Raw genomic sequence first — 22,074 nt, 5'->3', positions numbered from 1 at the left:
TTGTGGCAGCCACTGTGTCAATCCATCTCATTGAGGGTCTTCCTCTTTTTCACTGACCCTCTATTTTACCAAACATGATGTCCTTCTCCAGGGACTGGTGTCTCCTGGTCTTCCTGATAAAATGTCCAAAGTAAATGAGACACAGTCTTGCCATCTTTGCTTTTAAGGAGTATTCTGGCTGTACTTCTTCCATGATCGATTTGTTTGCTCTTCCAGCAGTCCACGGTATAGTCAATATTCTCAGATGACACCGTAATTTAAAGTCATCAGTTCTTCGGTCTTCCTCGTTCATTGTCCAGGTTTCCCATGCATGAGGCAACTGAAAACACCATGGCTTGGGTCAGGCACAACATAGTCCTTAAAGTGACTTATAAGAAGTATATATATATATATATGTGTGTGTGTGTGTATGCATATGTTTTGACTAACAACTTCTTTCAGGCTTGGAACAGCTATTGTTGTTGTTAGGTGTCATTGAGTTGGTTCCTACTCATAGTGACCCTATGTACAACAGAATGAAACACTGTCTGGTCCTGGACTATCATTATAATTGCTGCTATGCTTGAGCCCATCATTGCAGCCACTGTGTCAATCCATCTTGTTGAGTGCCTTCCTCTCTTTCCCTGACCCTCTTCTTTACCAAGCAGTATGTCCTTTTCCAGTAACTGATACCTTCTGATAACATGGCAAAAGTACTTGAGACAAAGTCTCGCCATAATTGCTTCTAAGGAGCATTCTGGCTGTATTTCTTCCAAGATAGATTTGTTTGTTCTTCTGACATATTTAATATTCTTCACCAACACCATAACTCAAAGGTATCAATTCTTTTTCCATCTTCCTTATTCATTGTCCATCTTTCACATGCATATAATGCAATTGAAAATATCATGGCTTGGGTCAGGTGCACTTTATCCTCAAAATGTCATCTTTGCTTTTAAATACTTTAAAGAGGTTTTATGCAGCACATTTGCCCAATGCAATATGTCATTTTATTTCTTAACTGCTGCTTCCATGGCTGTTGATTGTAGACCCAAGTAAAATGAAATCTTTGACAACTTCAGTCTTCCTCTGTTTATCATGATGCTGCTTATTGGTCCAGTTGTGAGGATTGTACTGTAGGTTGTAATCTTTAATCTTTCTCAGTAAGTGCTTCAAGTCCTCTTCACTTTCAGCAAGCAAGGTTGTGTCATCTGCATATTGCAGGTTGTTAATGAGCCTTCCTCTAATCCTGATGCCATGTTCTTCTTCATATAGTCCAGCTTCTCGGATCATTTGCTCAGCATACATACTGAATAAGTATGGTGAAACGATATGCCCTGATGGATGCCTTTCATGACTTTAAACCACGCAGTATTCCCTTGTTCTGTTTGAAAGACTGCCTCTTGACCTATGTGCAGGCTCCTCATGAGCACAATTAAGTGTTCTGGAATTCCCATTCTCCACAATGTTATTGATGTTTTGTTATGATCCACACAGTTGAATGCCTTTGCATAGTCAATAAAACATAGGTAAACATCTTTCTAGTATTCTCTGCTTTTTGCCAGGATCCATCTGACATCAGCAATGATATCCCTAGTTCCACATCCTCTTCTAAATCTGGCTTAAATTTTTCTCAGTTCCCTGTTGACATACTGCTGCAACCACTTTTGAATTATCTTCAGCACAATTTTACTTGTGTGTGATATTAATGATATTATTTGACAATTTCCACAGTCTATTGGATCACCTTTCTTTGGAATGTGCACAAATACGAATCTCTTTTAGTCAGTTGGCCAGGTAGTTGTCTTCCAAATTTCTTATCACAGACTATAGAACAACTATAGTGTCTAGGAAAATCTTCTAAAAAATGAATAATAGATATCATGCTATATTTTACTCTTCTCCCAAAGTTCCATTGGTGAGATCATTGGAACCTGCCTACAATATTGAAAAAAAAAGAACATGGTAGCAGCCCCAAGAAGACTGATTTTATACCAACTTTAACTCTTCTGCATATAAGTGATTCATTCATATGTACATAGTGTTTAAACTTGCTAAAAGATAAAGGCAGTTATTAGCTGTTGTTGTTGTTAGGTGCCATTGAGTCAGTTCCAACTCATAGTGACCCTATGTAAAACAGAGTGAAACACTGCCTCGCCCTGTGCCATCCCCACAAATGTTGCTATATTTGAGCCATTTTGCAGCCACTGTGTCAATCCACCTGACTGAGGGTCTTCCTCTCTTTTGCTGATCCTGTATTTTACCAAGCATGATGTCCTTCTCCAAGGACTGGTCCCTCCTGATAATACGTCCAAAGTACATTAGCCGAAGTCTCGCCATCCTTGCTTCTGAGGAGCATTCTGGCTGTACTTCTTCCAAGACAGATTTGTTTGTTCTTCTGGCAGTCTATGGTATATTCAATATTCTTCACCAAAGCTGTAATTTAAAGGCATCAATTCTTCTTCTAAGCCATTAGTGCCCCCATTTTCACAAATCCGCTTTCAGATTTATCCTTATATTAATAATATTAAGATCTCCCAGAGTTTTAATTATACTTTCCAAACAAGGCAATAAATTTGTGACCATACTTAAAATTGTCATAAATAACTAAAGCTAAAGTGCGTTCCCCCAAATAAATGAATCAAGTAAATTGAATTGCCATGGCCTTGATTTAGTAACGTGAAATTTTTTAATCATCTACTAATCAAAGAAATACTTTAGTCTTTGATGGGATATCCCTGGGTCCTATTTTATTTCCTTATTTTAATAAGACTATACATTTTTCATAAAATGTTATTTAAAATAGCATTATGATCAACAGATATTTATTAAATATTCCCTGAGAGCAAGACAAGCAAGACTCATTATTCAAACTTTACCAAACTCTCTGTTTTCTAGACTGATTTAGTTACAGATTCTTCGGCAAATGGCATTGCACAGAGTTGGGCTAATTGCTTTATGTTGTTCCCACCTTCCTAGGACCCAATCTGTTCCACATCCATAAGTAGTCCAAAATGACCTTAACCACTTGTCTTAGTTATCTAGTGCTGCTATAACGAAATACCATAAGTGGATGGCTTTAACAAAGAGAAATTTATTTTCTCACAGTTTAGTAGGCTACAAGTAAAAATTCAGGGTGTCAACTCCAGGGTAAGGATTTCTGTCTCTGTCAGCTCTGGAGGAAGGTCCTTCTCATCAATTTTCCCCTGGACTAGGAGCTTCTCAGCACAGGAACACTGGGTCCAAAGGAAATGCTCTGCTCCTGGTACCACTACCTTGGTGGTATGAGGTCCTCACTCTCTGTTCACTTCTTTCCCTTTTATCTCTTGTAAGATAAAAGGTGGTGTAGGCCACACCCCAGGGGAACTGCCTTTACATTGGATCAAGGATGCGACCTTAGTAAGGGTGTTACAATCCCACCCTGATCCTCTTTAACATAATCCAATCTCACTTCATTAACCACAGGCAGAGATTAGGATTTACAACATACAGGAAAATTACAATCACAGAATGGAGGACAACCACACAATACTGGGAATCATGGACTAGCCAAATTGATACACATATTTTTGGGGAACACAATTCAATCCATGACACCATTTTTCTCCCTCTCAAACACATGTAGGCAACATTATATCCTATGATATCATCCAGCTTTCTTTTATTTATTCATTCATCCATTTATTTATTAAATAATTATTAAATAACTATTGAGTGACACTGTACTAGGCTTAGAACATATTACTTGCTACCAAGTGTTTATATGATAAATAATTTTTCACTGATAAATTTTAGCAGCATAATAAATGCACTGTATTAGATTTCTGGCAGTAACAAAAACTTCAAACAATATTTATTTCTCACTCACACTGCATGTTGGCATCTGTGAGTAGGCTGCTGTGACTCTTCTCTGTGTGTATTCTTCCAGACTGAGACTTAAACAGTCTTTATTTAGGACCTAACATTTCATGGCAGAGAAAAAAGAGCAGGAACTAATTACGTAGTGGCTTTTAACACTTCTGCTTCAACGGGATAAACTTCAAGACTACTCTCAGTGTTCTGGAATTCCCGTTCTTCGCAATGTTATCCATAATTTGTTATGATCCACACAGTCGAATGCACTTGCAGAGTCAATAAAACACAGGTAAACATCTTTCTGTTATTCTGCACTTTTGGCCAAGATTCATCTGACTTCAGTAATAATATCCTTCATTTCATGTCCTCTTCTGAATCCAACTTGAATTTATGGCAGTTCCCTGTGGCTGTTAGGTTGCAACGACTTTTGAATGATCTTCAGCAAAATTTCCCTTGTCTGTGATATTAATGATACTGTTTGATAATTTCCACATTTTGTTGCATCACTTTTCTTTGCAAGGGGCACAAATATGGATCTCTTCCAGTCGGTTAGTCAGGCAGCTATTCTCCAAATTTTTGGCAGGGATGAATGAGCACTTCAGTGCTGCATCCGTTTATTGAAACATCTCAGCTGGTATTCTGTCAATTCCTGGAGTCATGTTTTTCACCAATGCCTTCAGTGCAGGTTGGCCTTCTTCCTTCCATGCCATCAGTCCTTGATCGTATGCTATCTCCTGAAATGGTTGAATGCCAACCAATTCTTTTTGGTGCAGTGGACCCTGCGTATTCCTTCCAAACTAATTGGTCTAAAAGGAAGGCATGATTTTTCTAGACGGAGAGCACATTAGGATAAGGAAAGGAATCTCCAAAATATGCATATTTCACTATAAACACTAGATGCTCCTGGCCATACTCTAAGAGGAGATATTTAGGCAAATAAGAGTTAAATAGTGCTGCTGGATACCTAAAAAGAATGTGAAGCAGAAATCTGTAGGATAATGCTCGTCTTTTTTTTTGATTCTTCAAATACTCTTTTTGTGAATCATACGAAAAAAAGGTAATTATATATTCAAAACACATTACCATTAAAATTTATTTAAAAAAATGCTAAATAGTTCTGTATAATGTTATAAAACTTTGGGAGTTGGAAGATAGAAACTCATCAGTGACTCTAGGATTTAGCAGGAAAGCTATCCTGGAGGTTAGGGAACAGAAAGATTCACAATTCAAATAAGATGGCCCAATTCACACAGTTTGTTACGCATTTTAAAGCCATGGGAAACAAGGGAATAGATATGGTGTAGGTTAACAGATTCAGGGTAAAAAGTGAGGTGAAATGACCACCCTGCTTGAATCCTGGGGTAAAAAATACTCATATGTTCTGTGGTTCTATTTGCTACATCAGCCTACCCTACCGATAGCATGATTACAAGAAACAAAATTGAAGCTGAAAAAGAGGGCTTGGCACATGGAAGGTTCCTAAAACCAACACATGCTTGCTCCAGGAGAAAGGCTTGGGGCAAGTATATGTCTGGCAAATAGCCTACATTTCTAGGGCAGAGCATATATGGGATGGAATGAAACTAAATAGCTCAAGGATTCAAGAAGAAATTACAGTAAAGGTCATATTAAATGAGCAACAGTCAAAACAAATTAAGTTGATATTATCATAAGCCATGGCAAAATTTTGCTTTGTATAGTTCCAGTAAACATTGATGTGTGTGTATATAAAGTACATGGCACATAGAAGGTCCTGAAAGAATGTAAATTATTAATAAGTTGATATTTGCATTATTTATAATAATTTCTTTTAATGAAATTCCCTTTAACAATCAATCCCCAGTGGGGGAAAATATTCCTACAAATAAGTAAGTTGGGTTACAAGTCACAATTTTCTTTGAGGCTTTCTTTGTTTCTCAAATGGAAATACCTGAAAATTCATTGATCCAGACAAGTGTCTTCTCTAATGCAGGAATGTTGTTGAAGATTTAATGAATTAATCAATTATTAGTCCTTTAAACTATCTCCCAATGGATTCACTATCTGCCCTGAAATAACACAGTTGTAGAGGTCTGGCTGGAATGGTGGGAAGAATATATGTGCTTCTGGTATCCCAGGTTATAAAAAAAAAAAAAGGTTATAAGTGTAGTTAATCTTAGTTGGGAAACCCTGGTGGCATAGTGGTTAAGTGCTACAGCTGTTAACCAAGAGGTTGGCAGTTTGAATCCACCAGGCGCTCCTTGGAAACTCTATGGGGCAGTTCTACTCTGTCCTATAGGGTCACTATGAGTTGGAATCGACTCGACAGCAGTGGGTTCTGTTTTTTTGTAATCTTAGTTGAAATAATACTGTTGGTATTCATGGAAAGTAAGCTTTTGAATGCTGCCCTGAAAATCTACTTATTATTGATATCACTATTACAAAAAAAAAAAAAAAAATGACACCTTAACACGAGCTAATAGTAGGTTAGGGACTACTAGGTAGCCCACAGACAAATCCTGCCTACCACCTGGTTTTGTAAGTAAATTGTTGGAATACAGCCATGCTTTTTCCTTTGTGTATTGTCTATGACTGCTTTTACACTACATCCTCAGAGCTGAGTAGTTGCAACAGCGACCCTACGGCCCACAAAGCTTAAAATATTTACTATCTGGCCCATTACAGAAAATGTTTGTTAGCCTGTCTAATACTAAGAAGTCCCTGGGTGGTGCAAATTGAAGCTGCTAATGGAAAGGTTAGATATTTGAGTCCACCCCGAAGCACCTCAGAAGAAGGCCTGGTGATCTACCTCTGAAAAATCAGTCACTGAAAACCCCATGGAACTTGGCTCCGCTCTGACTCACATGGGGTCACCATGAGTCAGAATCTACTTGACGGCAAATGGACTTTTCTTTTTGGTTTTGTACTAATGGGAAACATAAAAAAAGAAAAGAAAAAATATATATATGACTACAGTAAAAAAAATTAATAGTGAAGTTATGAACAACCAAATTGGGAAACTGATATCCTTCCAAAAAAATGTTCATATTTCCAGAGCTCCTTGCCTAGGTCAGTGGCATTGAATATAAGCTGGTGGCAAAACTGCACAAGCTCTTTTTTTTTTCTTGCCCCAAATATTTGTAATAATTTCATATTCTACCTTAAGGAAATCATATACGACGGACTTGAACATGCCAGGGATGGGGAGGATGATGCAGAAGTGGAAAATATTTTGTGTGTTAAAGTCATCATGAGTTGGCATCTAGTTGACTGCAGCTATCTGTCTATCTAAGGAACACATGTAATATTTATATTAGATTGAGAAGCGTTTATGAACAGGTTAATCTGAATTGAAACATTTTGACCAATCATTTAGCATATTAATGATCTTAATCTGATTCAGCTAGCTAGGTTTGACTAATTAGCACACAAAAAAACTATATATGGGAGACTTACACTTACACCCATGAAGGATTAACTCATAGAACTGTACACCTAAAATGAGTAAATTTTATCACATATAAATTATATTTCAATATTGTTGATTGCCAGTATGGTTGCTGTTTAAGGTAAATGATTAGTTGCAAGTAGTATAACAGGATGCATGGCCGTAGAGGTTCAGAACTACTGATTCAGTTTTTCTCCACTTCATAAAATATCCTGCCTCAAGAGCTGATTACAAGGCCTGCCAGTTCTACAGTGAGAATGTCATGTGCTTGGGAATAAGACATGCATGAAAGTGTTGAACAAGATACCAGAGGGCAGAGAGAAGATTTCCCAACCTACAAACATTTTATGATTGCTTCTGCCTCCTTGGGGCTGACCATGTTCATTTTCTGAGGAATGTGGTCAGAGATTTTCTTTCACCTGCAATGAACAGAACCATCTGGTAGTGAGTTTGCAGAAGTCGGGGGTCTAGAACCTTCACCAACATTGGAGAAGTACCTGTTATGGAATACTTATATTCGTGAGAAAAAAAATCTGGCACTCACCAAAAGCCCAATTAGTTTAGACTAGTTTGCTAAATAACTTTTCAGACACTCATAGACACTGAATTCTCTAAAATAAAAGAAAGGGCAAGGTTTAGATGGATTGTTGAGTAGCATACTAAAGGATGTTGCCCAAATGGGAACCATGCTTAAATATTTATATTAAATTTCTTAACTTACAATATATTTTAAAAATAAGTCACCTTATGAGTCTTCTGAACATATCACAAACAACTTTTTATTTTAGTTTTGAATTTTTTTTTAATTTATAAAAAGGTAATAGAGTGTTTCTCAAACTTCTTTTGATAAAGAATCTGTTCTTTTTAAAAAATTTCCAAGCCATCATGGATTGCTAATTTTATAAAATGTAATGAAAATGAGTTACTAGAAAAGTGAAATTAAAGATAAAACAAAGACATATAAGCCCAATTTATTATTATTAGACGCCAGAGACATAAAATTTATCATAGTGCTATAAAAATTTTTTAAACTTATTCTTAATTTCTGTACAGAAAAAAATGCATTGCTGTTGAGTTAATTCATACTTTTCTAGTCATAAACCAGTAACAAAAATGGTTCTGGATGGGCACCAGCCCCTAGACCACACTCTTGAGTTTATAAGTTAAAAAAGGGAGGAGGGGGCACTTTTCTTACCCATCTTTTATTCCTGTTCAGCAGATTCAGATTGAACTCTCTTAGCTGTTTCTTCTGACATTTACCCTAAAAATGGAAATAACTACAGTAACTAAGACAGTGTGATATTGGAACAATGACAGAAAAGTACAACAATGAAACAGAATAGAGAGTTTAGAAATAGACCCATGAAAATATGGATCATTGATTTCTTGATAAGTGGCACTGCACAGTAGTGACCACAAAGACGGTCTTCAATAAATGTTGCTAGGACAATTGTTTATTTACATGGAAATAAAAAGTTTAAAAAATATTCTGTAAAATGCTATAGAAGAGTACCTTCCTGACATCAGGCTATATAGAAACTTCATAAATTGAACATATTATAAAGGAAATGACTAATAAATCTGAATGCATGAATTTAGTAGTTTTTGCCATTTTTTAAGTAAGAAAAAAAGCCACTGGGAAGATATTTATAAAACATCTAAACAACAAAGCGTTCATTTCAGAAATATAAGAATTTTTATAGAGCAAGAAGTAAAAGACAATAGAAAAACTGGCAAATGACTTGCATAAAAACTTCACAAATGAGAATATTCAGATGGCCAATAAACATATGAAAAGATGCTCAGCTTCATTAATTATCAGGGAAATGCAACCTAAAATACAATGAGATAAATGGGTAAAATTTAAAAACGAACAATACCAAGTGTTTACAAGAACATGAAATAAGGAAAACTCTTGTACACATCTTAAAGAAATGTACAACCATTTTGAAAATACTTTGTCCATACTTAAATCAGCAAACACACAGTCTTACAAGCCAGCAATTACGAATCTAGGAAAATACAGAAGTGTGTGCTTATATGCCCGGATTATATGTATTTTATATGATCTGACACGCGTGCACGTGCGCACACAGACACGAGAAGATTCATAGCAGCGTTGTTTACAGTCTCTGTCTCTTTGCTGAAATTCTCCATCTGCTCGGGCTTTTTGTTCATCTTTTCTACCACACATTAATCATAGTTATTTTAAAGTACCTGTCTGATAGCTCCAACATCTAAGTCATCTCTGTTTTACTAGAAGCTTTATCTCTGGATAATGAGTTATTTGTTGTTTTTCTCTTTTGAAGAGTCTCAAATTTTTGATTGAACAGTGAATATTACATATAAAAGAGCAGTAGACCGTGAGGCACATATTATTTGCACGTGGAAATGAGCATTCCTCTCCTTCTGTAGGGCTATCCTTGTGGGTGGTTGAGTCAATTTAGCTAGAAGTCGATTTGGAAATGGGTTTTGACTCATAGTTGTTCTTGTTATCTTTCGTGTACCACAGGCTTCAAATTCCCCTGGTGGAGGGCAGCTTTTACATTGTGCTAAGTGTTGGGCAACAGATACCAAAGGTTTCCCTCAGTGTTCCTGCATCACCCTCAATTTCAACAGTCCCTATAATCCTGTACCACAGAGGTGAATATCACTCAGTGCTTTTGCACCTTCCAGCAGGAGACTTCAGTTGCTTGTTACTCCATGCTGAGCTCATAGTGGGAGGTGAGGGGGTGGGTTCCATGCTCCTGGTCCAGCCTTCAGTGCTAGGCAGGCCCTGCATGTCTACCCTGTAGGGGCAGGGCTTTGCATTGTTTCTGTTCTTTTCCTTGGATCCGTGGCAGGTCTAGCGTGAGGGAGAATTGCCTGCCTCTCCGCTGCAGGCTTCTGCTTTGAATTGGTGCAGGATCCTGAGCTCAAAAGTCTTCATCAGAGACAGAGGGGTTTTGCGTCTACTTTTCCAAAAGCAGTGTATCTTTGCTTATGTACCAGGGGCAAGAAAGTTTTCCTACCTTTCCACCAGAGACAGGTTTTTTACTTCTCTCCCTCCCCCAAATCAATGGGTTTTTGCCTAGACCCCAGCATAGAAACATCTCCTTACCCTCCCTAGAGGGATAAGCCTTTAACTTCACATGACTGAAAAGAACAGGAAAGTATGCAGTGTTTTTGGTCTGTTCTAAAGCAGCAGCCAATATACCTGCACCTCTAAGGCCTGTCTCCAGGCTACCACCTGCCCCCAATATTTCTTACACGATGATATAACTGAATTAAGACATCTCCATCTCCAATACAATGAAAGGATAGCAATGAATGATTGGTTTGAAAATAACAAACTTTAAAAACTACTAAAAAAGCCATCTCAGGTGCAGGCTTACAAAAAACCTAAACCTTCTGCCCTCAAGTCAGTTCCAACTCATAGTGACCCTACAGAACAGAGTAGAACTGCCCCATAGGGTTTCCAAGGAATGCCTGGTAGATTCGAACTGCTAAACTTTTGGTCAAGCAGCCAAATTTTTTTATTTTATTTTTATTGTGCTTTAAATGAAAGTTTACAAATCAAGTCAGTCTCTCATACAAAAATTTATATACATCTTGCTATATACTCCTAATTGCTCTTCCCCTAATGAGACAGCACTCTCCTTCCCTCCACTCTCTCTTTTCGTGTCCATTCCGCTAGTTTCTGACCCCCTCTGCCCTCTCCCCTCCAGATAGGAGATGCCAACATAGTCTCAAGTGTCTACTTCATCCAAGAAGTTCACTCTTCACCAGCATCTTTTTCTATCCCATTGTCCAGTCTAATCCCTGTCTGAAGAGTTGGTTTTGGGAATGGTTCCTGTCTTGGGCTAATAGAAGGTCTGGGGACCATGACCACTGGGGTCCTTCTAGTCTCAGTCAGACCATTAAGTCTGGTCTTTTTACAATGATTTGGGGTCTGCATCCCACTACTCTCCTGCTCCCTCAGGGGTTCTCCATTGTGTTCCCTGTCAAGGCAGTCATCGGTTGTAGCTGAACACCAACTAGTTCTTCTGGTCTCAGGCTGATGTAGTCTCTGGTTTTGTGGCCCTTTCTGTCTGTTGGGCTCATAATTACCTTGTGTCCTTAGTGCTCTTCATTCTCCTTTGCTCCAGGTAGGTTGAGACCAATCGATGCATCTTAGATGGCTGCTTGCAAGCATTTAAGACCCCAGGCACCACTCTCCGAAGTGGGATGCAAAATGTTTTCTTAAACACATTCATCTATATGCTGCCTACAAGAGACACACCTTACACTTAGAGACACAAACAAACTAAAACTCAAAGGATGGAAAAAAGTATACCAAGCAAACAATAAGCAAAAAAGAAGAGGAGTAGCAATATTAATTTCTGACAAAATAGACTTTAGACTTAAATCCACCACAAAGGATAAAGAAGGACACTATATAATGATAAAAGGGACAATTGATCAGGAAGACATAACCATATTAAATATTTATGCACCCAATGACAGGGCTGCAAGATACATAAATCAAATTTTAACAGAATTGAAAAGTGAGATAGATACCTCCACAATTATAGTAGGAGACTTCAACACACCACTTTCGGAGAAGGACAGGACATCTAGTAAGAAGCTCAATAGAGACACGGAAGATCTAATTACAACAATCAACCAACTTGACCTCATTGACTTATACAGAACTCTCCACCCAACTGCTGCAAAGTATACTTTTTTTTCTAGTGCACATGGAACATTCTCTAGAATAGACCACATATTAGGTCATAAAAAAAACCTTTGCAGAGTCCAAAACATCGAAATATTACAAAGCATCTTCTCAGACCACAAGGCAATAAAATTAGAGATCAATAACAGAAAAACTAGGGAAAAGAAATCAAAAACTTAGAAAATGAACAATACCCTCCTGAAAAAAGACTGGGTTATAGAAGACATCAAGGAGGGAATAAGGAAATTCATAGAAAGCAACGAGAATGAAAATACTTCCTATCAAAACCTCTGGGACACAGCAAAAGCAGTGCTCAGAGGCCAATTTATATCGATAAATGCACACATACAAAAAGAAGAAAGAGCCAAAAGCAGAGAACTGTCCCTACAACTTGAACAAATAGAAAGTGAGCAACAAAAGAACCCATCAGGCACCAGAAGAAAACAAATAATAAAAATTAGAGCTGAACTAAATGAATTAGAGAACAGAAAAACAATTGAAAGAATTAACAAAGCCAAAAGCTGGTTCTTTGAAAAAATTAACAAAATTGATAAACCATTGGCTAGACTGACTAAAGAAATACAGGAAAGGAAACAAATAACCCGAATAAGAAACGAGAAGGACCACATCACAACAGAACCAAATGAAATTAAAAGAATCATTTCAGATTATTATGAAAAATTGTACTCTAACAAATTTGAAAACCTAGAAGAAATGGATGAATTCCTGGAAAAACACTACCTACCTAAACTAACACATTCAGAAGTAGAACAACTAAATAGACCCATAACAAAAAAAGAGATTGAAACGGTAATCAAAAAACTCCCAACAAAAAAAAGCCCTGGCCCGGACGGCTTCACTGCAGAGTTCTACCAAACTTTCAGAGAAGAGTTAACACCACTACTTCTGAAGGTATTCCAAAGCATAGAAAATGACGGAATACTACCCAACTCATTCTATGAAGCCACCATCTCCCTGATACCAAAACCAGGTAAAGACATTACAAAAAAAGAAAATTATAGACCTATTTCCCTCAGGAACATTGATGCAAAAATCCTCAACAAAATTCTAGCCAATAGCATCCAACAACACATCAAAAAAATAATTCACCCTGATCAAGTGGGATTTATACCAGGTATGCAAGGCTGGTTTAATATCAGAAAAACCATTAATGTAATCCACACATAAATAAAACAAAAGACAAAAACCACATGATCTTATCAATTGATGCAGAAAAGGCATTTGACAAAGTCCAACACCCATTTATGATAAAAACTCTCAGCAAAATAGGAATTGAAGGAAAATTCCTCAACATAATAAAGGGCATCTATGCAAAGCCAACAGCCAATATCACTCTAAATGGAGAGAACCTGAAAGCATTTCCCTTGAGAACGGGAACCAGACAAGGATGCCCTTTATCACCGCTCTTATTCAACATCGTGCTAGAAGTCCTAGCCAGGGCAATTAGGCTAGACAAAGAAATAAAAGGTATCCGGATTGGCAAGGAAGAAGTAAAGTTATCACTATTTGCAGATGACATGATTATATACACAGAAAACCCTAAGGAATCCTCCAGAAAACTACTGAAACTAATAGAAGAGTTCGGCAGAGTCTCAGGTTATAAAATAAACATACAAAAATCACTTGGATTCCTCTACATCAACGAAAAGAACACCGAAGAGGAAATCACCAAATCAATACCATTCACAGTAGCCCCCAAGAAGATAAGATACTTAGGAATAAATCTTACCAAGGATGTAAAAGACCTATACAAAGAAAACTACAAAGCTCTACTACAAGAAACTCAAAAGGACATACTTAAGTGGAAAAACATACCTTGCTCATGGATAGGAAGACTTAACATAGTAAAAATGTCTATTCTACCAAAAGCCATCTATACATTTAACGCACTTTCGATCCAAATTCCAATGTCATATTTTAAGTGGATAGAGGAACAAATCACCAATTTCATATGGAAGGGAAAGAAGCCCCGGATAAGCAAAGCACTACTGAAAAAGAAGAAGAAAGTGGGAGGCCTCACTTTACCTGACTTCAGAACCTATTACACAGCCACAGTAGTCAAAACAGCCTGGTACTGGTACAACAACAGGCACATAGACCAATGGAACAGAATTGAGAACCCAGACATAGATCCATCCACGTATGAGCAGCTGATATTTGACAAAGGACCAGTGTCAATTAATTGGGGAAAAGATAGCCTTTTTAACAAATGGTGCTGGCATAACTGGATATCCATTTGCAAAAAAATGAAACAGGACCCATACCTCATACCATGCACAAAAACTAATTCCAAGTGGATCAAAGACCTAAATATAAAGACTAAAACGATAAAGATCATGGAAGAAAAAATTGGGACAACCCTAGGAGCCCTAATACAAGGTATAAACAGAACACAAAATATTACCAAAAATGATGAAGAGAAACCCGATAACTGGGAGCTCCTAAAAATCAAACACCTATGCTCATCTAAAGACTTCTCCAAAAGAGTAAAAAGACCACCTACAGATTGGGAAAGAATTTTCAGCTATGACATCTCCGACCAGCGCCTGATCTCTAAAATCTACATGATTCTGTCAAAACTCAACCACAAAAAGACAAACAACCCAATCAAGAAGTGGGCAAAGGATATGAACACACATTTCACTAAAGAAGATATTCAGGTAGCCAACAGATACATGAGAAAATGCTCTCGATCATTAGCCATTAGAGAAATGCAAATTAAAACTACGATGAGATTCCATCTCACACCAGCAAAGCTGGCATTAATCCAAAAAACACAAAATAATAAATGTTGGAGAGGCTGCGGAGAGATTGGAACTCTCATACACTGCTGGTGGGAATGTAAAATGGTCCAACCACTTTGGAAATCTATCTGGCGTTATCTTAAACAGTTAGAAATAGAACTACCATACAACCCAGAAATCCCACTCCTGGGAATATACCCTAGAGATACAAGAGCCTTCATACAAACAGATATATGCACACCCATGTTTATTGCAGCTCTGTTTACAATAGCAAAAAGTTGGAAGCAACCAAGGTGTCCATCAACGGATGAATGGGTAAATAAATTGTGGTATATTCACACAATGGAATACTATGCATCGATAAAGAACAGTGACGAATCTCTGAAACATTTCATAACATGGAGGAACCTGGAAGGCATTATGCTGAGCAAAAATAGTCAGAGGCAAAAGGACAAATATTGTATAAGACTACTATTATAAGATCTTGAGAAATAGTAAACCTGAGAAGAACACATACTTTTGTGGTTACGAGGGGGGGAGGGAGGGAGGGCGGGAGAGGGTTTTTTTATTGATTAATCAGTAGATAAGAACTGCTTTAGGTGAAGGGAAAGACAACACTCAATACATGGAAGGTCAGCTCAATTGGACTGGACCAAAAGCAGAGAAGTTTCCAGGATAAAATGAATGCTTCAAAGGTCAGCGGAGCAAGGGCGGGGGTCTGGGGAACATGGTTTGCGGGGACTTGTAAGTCAATTGGCAAAATAATTCTATTATGAAATCATTCTGCATCCCACTTTGAAATGTGCGACCCTATGCGCAACAGAACGAAACACTGCCCAGTCCTGCGCCATCCTTACAATCATTGTTATGCTTCAGCTCATTGTTGCAGCCACTGTGTCAATCCACCTTGTTGACAGTCTTCCTCTTTTCCGCCGACCCTGTACTCTGCCAAGCATGATGTCCATCTCCAGGGACTGATCCCTCCTGACAATGTGTCCAAATTATATAAGATGCAGTCTCGCCATCCTTGCCTCTAAGGAGCATTCCGGCCGCACTTCTTCCAAGACAGATTTGTTCGTTCTTTTGGCAGTCCATGGTATATTCAGTATTCTTTGCCAACACCATAATTCAAAGGCATCCATTCTTCTTCGGTCTTCCTTATTCATTGTCCAGCTTTCACATGCATATGATGTGATTGAAAATACCATGGCTTGGGTCAGGCACATCTTAGTCTTCAGGGTGACATCTTTGCTCTTCAACACTTTGAAGAGGTCCTTTGCAGCAGATTTGCCCAATGCAATGCATCTTTTGATTTCTTGACTGCTGCTTCCCTGGCTATTGATTGTGGATCCAAGTAAAATGAAATCCTTGACAACTTCAATCTTTTCTCCGTTTATCATGATGTTGCTCATTGGTCCAGTTGTGAGGATTTTTGTTTTCATTATGTTGAGGTGTGGTCTTTGATCCATACTGAAGGCTGTGGTCTTTGATCTTCATCAGAAAGTGCTTCAAGTCATCTTCACTTTCAGCATACAAGGTTGTGTCATCTGCATAATGCAGGTTGTTAATCAGTCTTCTTCTAATCCTGATGACCCACCCTTCTTCATATAGCCCAGCTTCTCGTATTATTTGTTCAGCATACAGATTAAATAGGTATGGTGAAAGAATAACACCCTGACGCACATCTTTTCCTGACTTTAAACCAATCAGTATCCCCTTGTTCTGTCCAAACAACTGCCTCTTGATCTACATAAAGGTTCCTCATGAGCACATTTAAGTGTTCTGGAATTCCCATTCTTCACAGTGTTATCCATAGTTTGTTATGATCCATACAGTGCAGTGCCTTTGCATAGTCAATAAAACACAGGTAAACATCCTTGTGGTATTCTCTGCTTTCAGCCAGGATCCATCTGACATCAGCAATGATATCTCTGGTTCCATGTCCTCTTCTGAAACTGGCCTGAATTTCTGGCAGTTTCCTGTCGATATACTGCTGCAGTCGTTTTTGAATGATCTTCAGCAGAATTTTGCTTCTGCGTGATATTAATGATATTGTTCTATAATTTCCACATTTGGTTGGATCACCTTTCTTGGGAATAGGCATAAATATGGATCTCTTCCAGTCAGTTGGCCAGGAAGCTGTCTTCCATACTTCTTGGCATAGACGAATGAGCACCTCCAGCGCTGCATCTGTTTGTTGAAACATCTCAATTGATATTCCATCAACTCCTGGAGCCTTGTTTTTCGCCAATGCCTTCAGAGCAGCTTGGACTTCTTCCTTCAGTACCATTGGTTCCTGATCATATGCCACCTCTTGAAATGGTTGAATATCGACTAATTCTTTTTGGTATAATGACTCTGTGTATTCCTTCCATCTTCTTTTGATGCTTCCTGCATCATTTAATATTTTCCGCATGGAATCCTTCACTATTGCAACTCGAGGCTTGAATTTTTCCTTCAGTTCTTTCAGATTGAGAAACACCGAGCGTGTTCTTCCCTTTTGGTTTTCCATCTCCAGCTCTTTGCACATGTCCTCGTAATACTTTACTTTGTCTTCTCAAGAGGCCCTTTGAAATCTTCTGTTCAGTTCTTTTACTTCATCAATTCTTCCTTTTGCTTTAGCTGCTCAGCGCTCAAAAGCAAGTTTGAGAGCCTCCTCTGACATCCGTCTTGGTCTTTTCTTTCTTTTCTGTCTTTTCAGTGACCTCTGGCCTTCTTCATGGATGATGTCCTTGTTGTCATTCCACAACTCCTCTGGTCTTCGGTCACTAGTGTTCAATGCCTCAAATCTATTCTTCAAATGGTCTCTAAATTCAGGTGGGATATACTTAAGGTCATATTTTGTCTCTCGTGGACTTGCTCTGATTTTCTTCAGTTTCAGCTTGAACTTGCATATGAGCAATTGATGGTCTGTTCCACAGTTGGCCCCTGGCCTTGTTCTGACTGATGATATTGAGCTTTTCCATCGTCTCTTTCCACAGATGTAGTCAATTTGATTTCTGGCACGGTCCATGTATATATTGTCATCATTTATGTTGGTGAAAGAAGGTATTTGCAATGAAGAAGTCATTGGTCTTGCAAAATTCTATCATTCAATCTCTGGCATTGTTTCTATCACCAAGGGCATATTTTTCAACTACTGATCCTTCTTCTTTGTTTCCAACTTTCGCATTCCAATCGCCAGTAATTATCAATGCATCTTAATTGCATGTTCGATCAATTTCAGACTGCAGCAGCTGATAAAAGTCTTCTATTTCTTCATCTTTGGCCCTAGTGGTTGGTGTGTAAATTTGAATAACAGTCGTATTAACTGGTCTTCCTTGTAGGTGTATGGGTATTATCCTATCACTGACAGCGCTGTACTTCAGGATAGATCTTGAAACGTTCTTTTTGATGATGAATGCAACATCTTTCCTCTTCGAGTTGTCATTCCCAGCATAGTAGACTATGTGATTGTCCAATTCAAAATGGCCAATACCAGTCCATTTCAGCTCACTAATGCCTAGGATATCAATGTTTATGCATTCCATTTCATTTTTGACGATTTCCAATTTTCTTATACTCATACCTTGTACATTCCAGGTTCTGATTATTAACGGATGTTTGCAGCTGTTTCTTCTCATTTTGAGTCGTGTGACATCAGCAGATGAAGGTCCCGAAAGCTTTTCTCCATCCACATCATTAAGGTCGACTCTACTTTGAGGAGGTAGCTCTTCCCCAGTCATCTTTTGAGTGCCTTCCAACCTGGGGGGCTCATCTTCCAGCACTATATCAGACAATGTTCCACTGCTATTCATAAGGTTTTCACTGGCTAATGCTTTTCAGAAGTGGACTGCTGGTTCCTTCTTCCTAGTCTGTCTTAGTCTGGAAGCTCAGCTGAAACCTGTCCTCCATGGGTAACCCTGCTGGTATCTGAATACCAGTGGCATAGCTTCCAGCATCACAGGAACACACAAGCCTCCACAGTAGGACAAACTGACAGGCACTTGAGGGATGACGGATATAGGTCTGTAATTTTTGTGTGTGTGTGGTGTCTTTACCTGGTTTTGGTATCAAGGATGTGCTGGCTTCATAGAATGAGTTTGGGAGTATTCCGTCCTCTCCTATGCTCTGAAATACCTTTAGTAGTAGTGGTGTTAACTCTTCTCTGAAAGTTTGGTAAAACTCTGCAATGAAGCCATGGGGGCCAGGGCTTTTTTTTGTTGGAAGTTTTTTGATTACCTTTTCAATCAAGCTGCCAAACTCTTAACCACTATTCCACAGGACAAAAACATTATTGGAATCAATTTAAGAAAGGTAACAAATCAGTCCTTATTCTGCTAAAGTTGTCAAGCACCCTCTAGCAGAAATTCAAAACAATATAAAACACTTCTAGTACAGACCTATCTCAAATATTGTGGCACAGATGTGTTAGTCATCTGAAACCTGGAAATGACAGGAACTCACATTTTGAAACTAAGTAATAAATGGTGTAGTATTTAATTTTATTTCATTAAATGAATTTAAATACTTTAATATACTTCTTCTCTCATCCAAGAAAGCAGTACAAAACAAAGCAAGAACAAAAGGGAGCCCAAAAGCAGAACAGGGACACACAAGAGCAGGAGCTATCCCTACAATGTCTTTGCTTTGCCTGACAAAAATGAAATCTAAATGAAGGTTTCGATGTGTAAATTTTGTTAATGAAAAATCAGGTTATCTCTGTTCTTTTTTTTCTGTTCTTACTAAGTAAATATTGTATGTATATTTAAATAACAACAACAACATGAGTGGGAATCGACTTGACAGCACACAACCACACACACACACATACATATAGATATAGACAGATAAAATGTAAGCTCTTGGTTAGGTTATAGGGAGAACTGTATACCATAAATATCTGGCCATGTTTTATGACATTCAAAAACTGTCCACTACATCTCAGGAAGGCCAGTAGGCTGCAGGGTGTGTATATCAGAGGTTTGTATCTCCACAATTGGGTATGTCATGGCATCAATTCAAGGAAGGCCAATTCCTCCTATATCATAGCAACCTCTTGCAGCCTTCTCTCTGGAGATGGTCTCAAATAGATAAATACAGTGTTAACTCAATAATAAAGTGGAAGTTGTTGTTAGGTGCCTTCATGTCAGATCTGACTTATAGTTACCCTGAGTAAAACAGAATGAAATACTGCTCGGTCCTGGGCCATCCTCACAATCATTGTTATGTTTGAGCCCATTCTTGCACCCACTGTCTCAATCCATCTTGTTGAGGGTCTTCCTCTTTTTCGCTGACCCTCTAACTTACCAAGCATGATGTCCTTCTCTAGGGACTGATTCCTCCTGATAACATGTCCAAAGTATATGAGACAAAGGCTCGCCATCCTCATGCTTCTTGGAACATTCTGGTTGTACTTCTTCCAAGACAAATTTGTTTGTTTTTCTTGCAATCTGAGGTATATTCAATATTCTTCGCCAACACCATAATTTATATGCATCAGTTCTCTTTGGTCTTCCTCACTCATTGTCTAGTTTTTGCATGCATATGAGGTGATTGAAAATATCATGGCTTGAGTCAGGTGTACCTTAGTCCTCAAAGTGACATCTTTGCTTTTTAACATTTCAATGTGGTCTTTTGTAGCAGGTTTGCCCAGTGCAATAAGTCGTTTGATTTCTTAACTGCTTCCATGGATGTTGATTGTGGATCCAAGTAAAATGAAATCCTTGACAACCTCAATCTTTTCTCCATTTATCGTGATGTTGCTTATTGGTCCAGTTGCAAGGACTGTTTTCTTTATGTTGAGGTATAATCCATACTGAAGGCTGTAGTCTTTGATATTCATCAGTAAGTACTTGAAGTCCTATTCACTTTCAGCAAGCAAGACTGTGTCATCTGCATATGGCAGGCTATTAATGAGGCTTCCTCCAAATCTGATACCGAGTTCTTCTTCATATAGCCTAGTTTCTTGGATTATTTGCTTAGCATACAGATTGAGTAAATACAGTGAAAGGATACAACCCTGACACACACCTTCCCTGATTTTAAACCACACAGTATCCCCTCGATCTATTTGAGCAACTGCCTCTTGGTCTATGTCAGGGTCCTCGTGAGCACAATTAGGTGTTGCGAGGTTCTCATTCTTTGCAATGTTATCCATAATTTGTTTTGATCCACACAGTTGAATGTGTTTGTATAGTCAATAAAACACAGACAAACATCTTTCTGGTATTCTCTACTTTCAGCCAAGATCCATCTGACATTAACAATGATATTACTTGTTCTACAGCCTCTTCTGAATCCAGCTTGAATTTCTGGCAATTTCCTGTCAACGTACTGTTGAAATCATTTTTGAATGATCTTCAGTAAAATTTTACTTGCACGTGATATTAATAATATTGTTTGATAATTTGTGCATCCTGTTAGGTCACCTTTCTTTGGAATGGGCACAAACATGGATTTCTTCCAGTCATTTGGCCAGGTAGCTGTCTTCCAAATTTCTTGGTATAGATGACTAAGCACTTTCAGTGGTGCATCCCATCTGTTTATTGAAACATCTCAACTGGTATTCTGTCAATTCCTGGAGCCTTGTTTTTTTCCCAATGTCTTCAGTGCAGCTTGAACTTCTTCCTTCGGTACCATTGGTTCTTGATCATACGCTACTTCCTGAAATGGTTGAACATCGACCAATTCTTTTTGGTACAGAGACTCTGTGTATTCCTTCCATCTTCTTTTGATGCTTCCTGCATCATTCAATATTTTGACCACAGAATCCTTAAAAATCCCAACTTGAAGCTTGAACTTTTTTCTTCAGTTCTTTCAGTTTGATAAATGTGTAGGGTGTTCTTCCTTTTTGGTTCTCTATCTCTAGGTCTTTGCACATTTCATTATAATACTTTACTTTGTCTTCGGGATCTGCCCTTGGAAACCTTTTTTTTTTTTTTTACCTTCAGAATCGACTCGACGGCAGTGGGTTTTGGAAACCCTGGTGGCATAGTGGTTAAGTGCTATGGCTGCCAACCAAAGGGTCGGCAGTTCTAATCTGCCAGGTGCTCCTTGGAAACTCTATGGGGCAGTTCTACTCTGTCCTATAGGGTCGCTATGAGTCAGAATCAACTCGACGGCACTGGGTTTGGTTTGGTTTTTTTTTTTTTTTTTTCATTTCTTCCATTAGCTTTAACTACTCTACATTCAAGAGCAAATTTCAGTCTCTTCTGACATCGGTCTTTTCTTTCTTTTTTGCCTTTTTAATGACCTTTTGGATTCTTCATGTATGTTGTCCTTGATGTCATCCCATAACTCATCTGGTGTTCGGTCATTTGTGTTCAATGCGTCAAATCCACCCTTAAGATGGCCTCTAAATTCAGGTGGGA

The sequence above is a fragment of the Loxodonta africana genome, chromosome 4 (assembly GCF_030014295.1).
Source record: "Loxodonta africana isolate mLoxAfr1 chromosome 4, mLoxAfr1.hap2, whole genome shotgun sequence".
Lineage (NCBI taxonomy): Eukaryota > Metazoa > Chordata > Mammalia > Proboscidea > Elephantidae > Loxodonta > Loxodonta africana.
Note: the sequence above shows the minus strand (reverse complement) of the source record.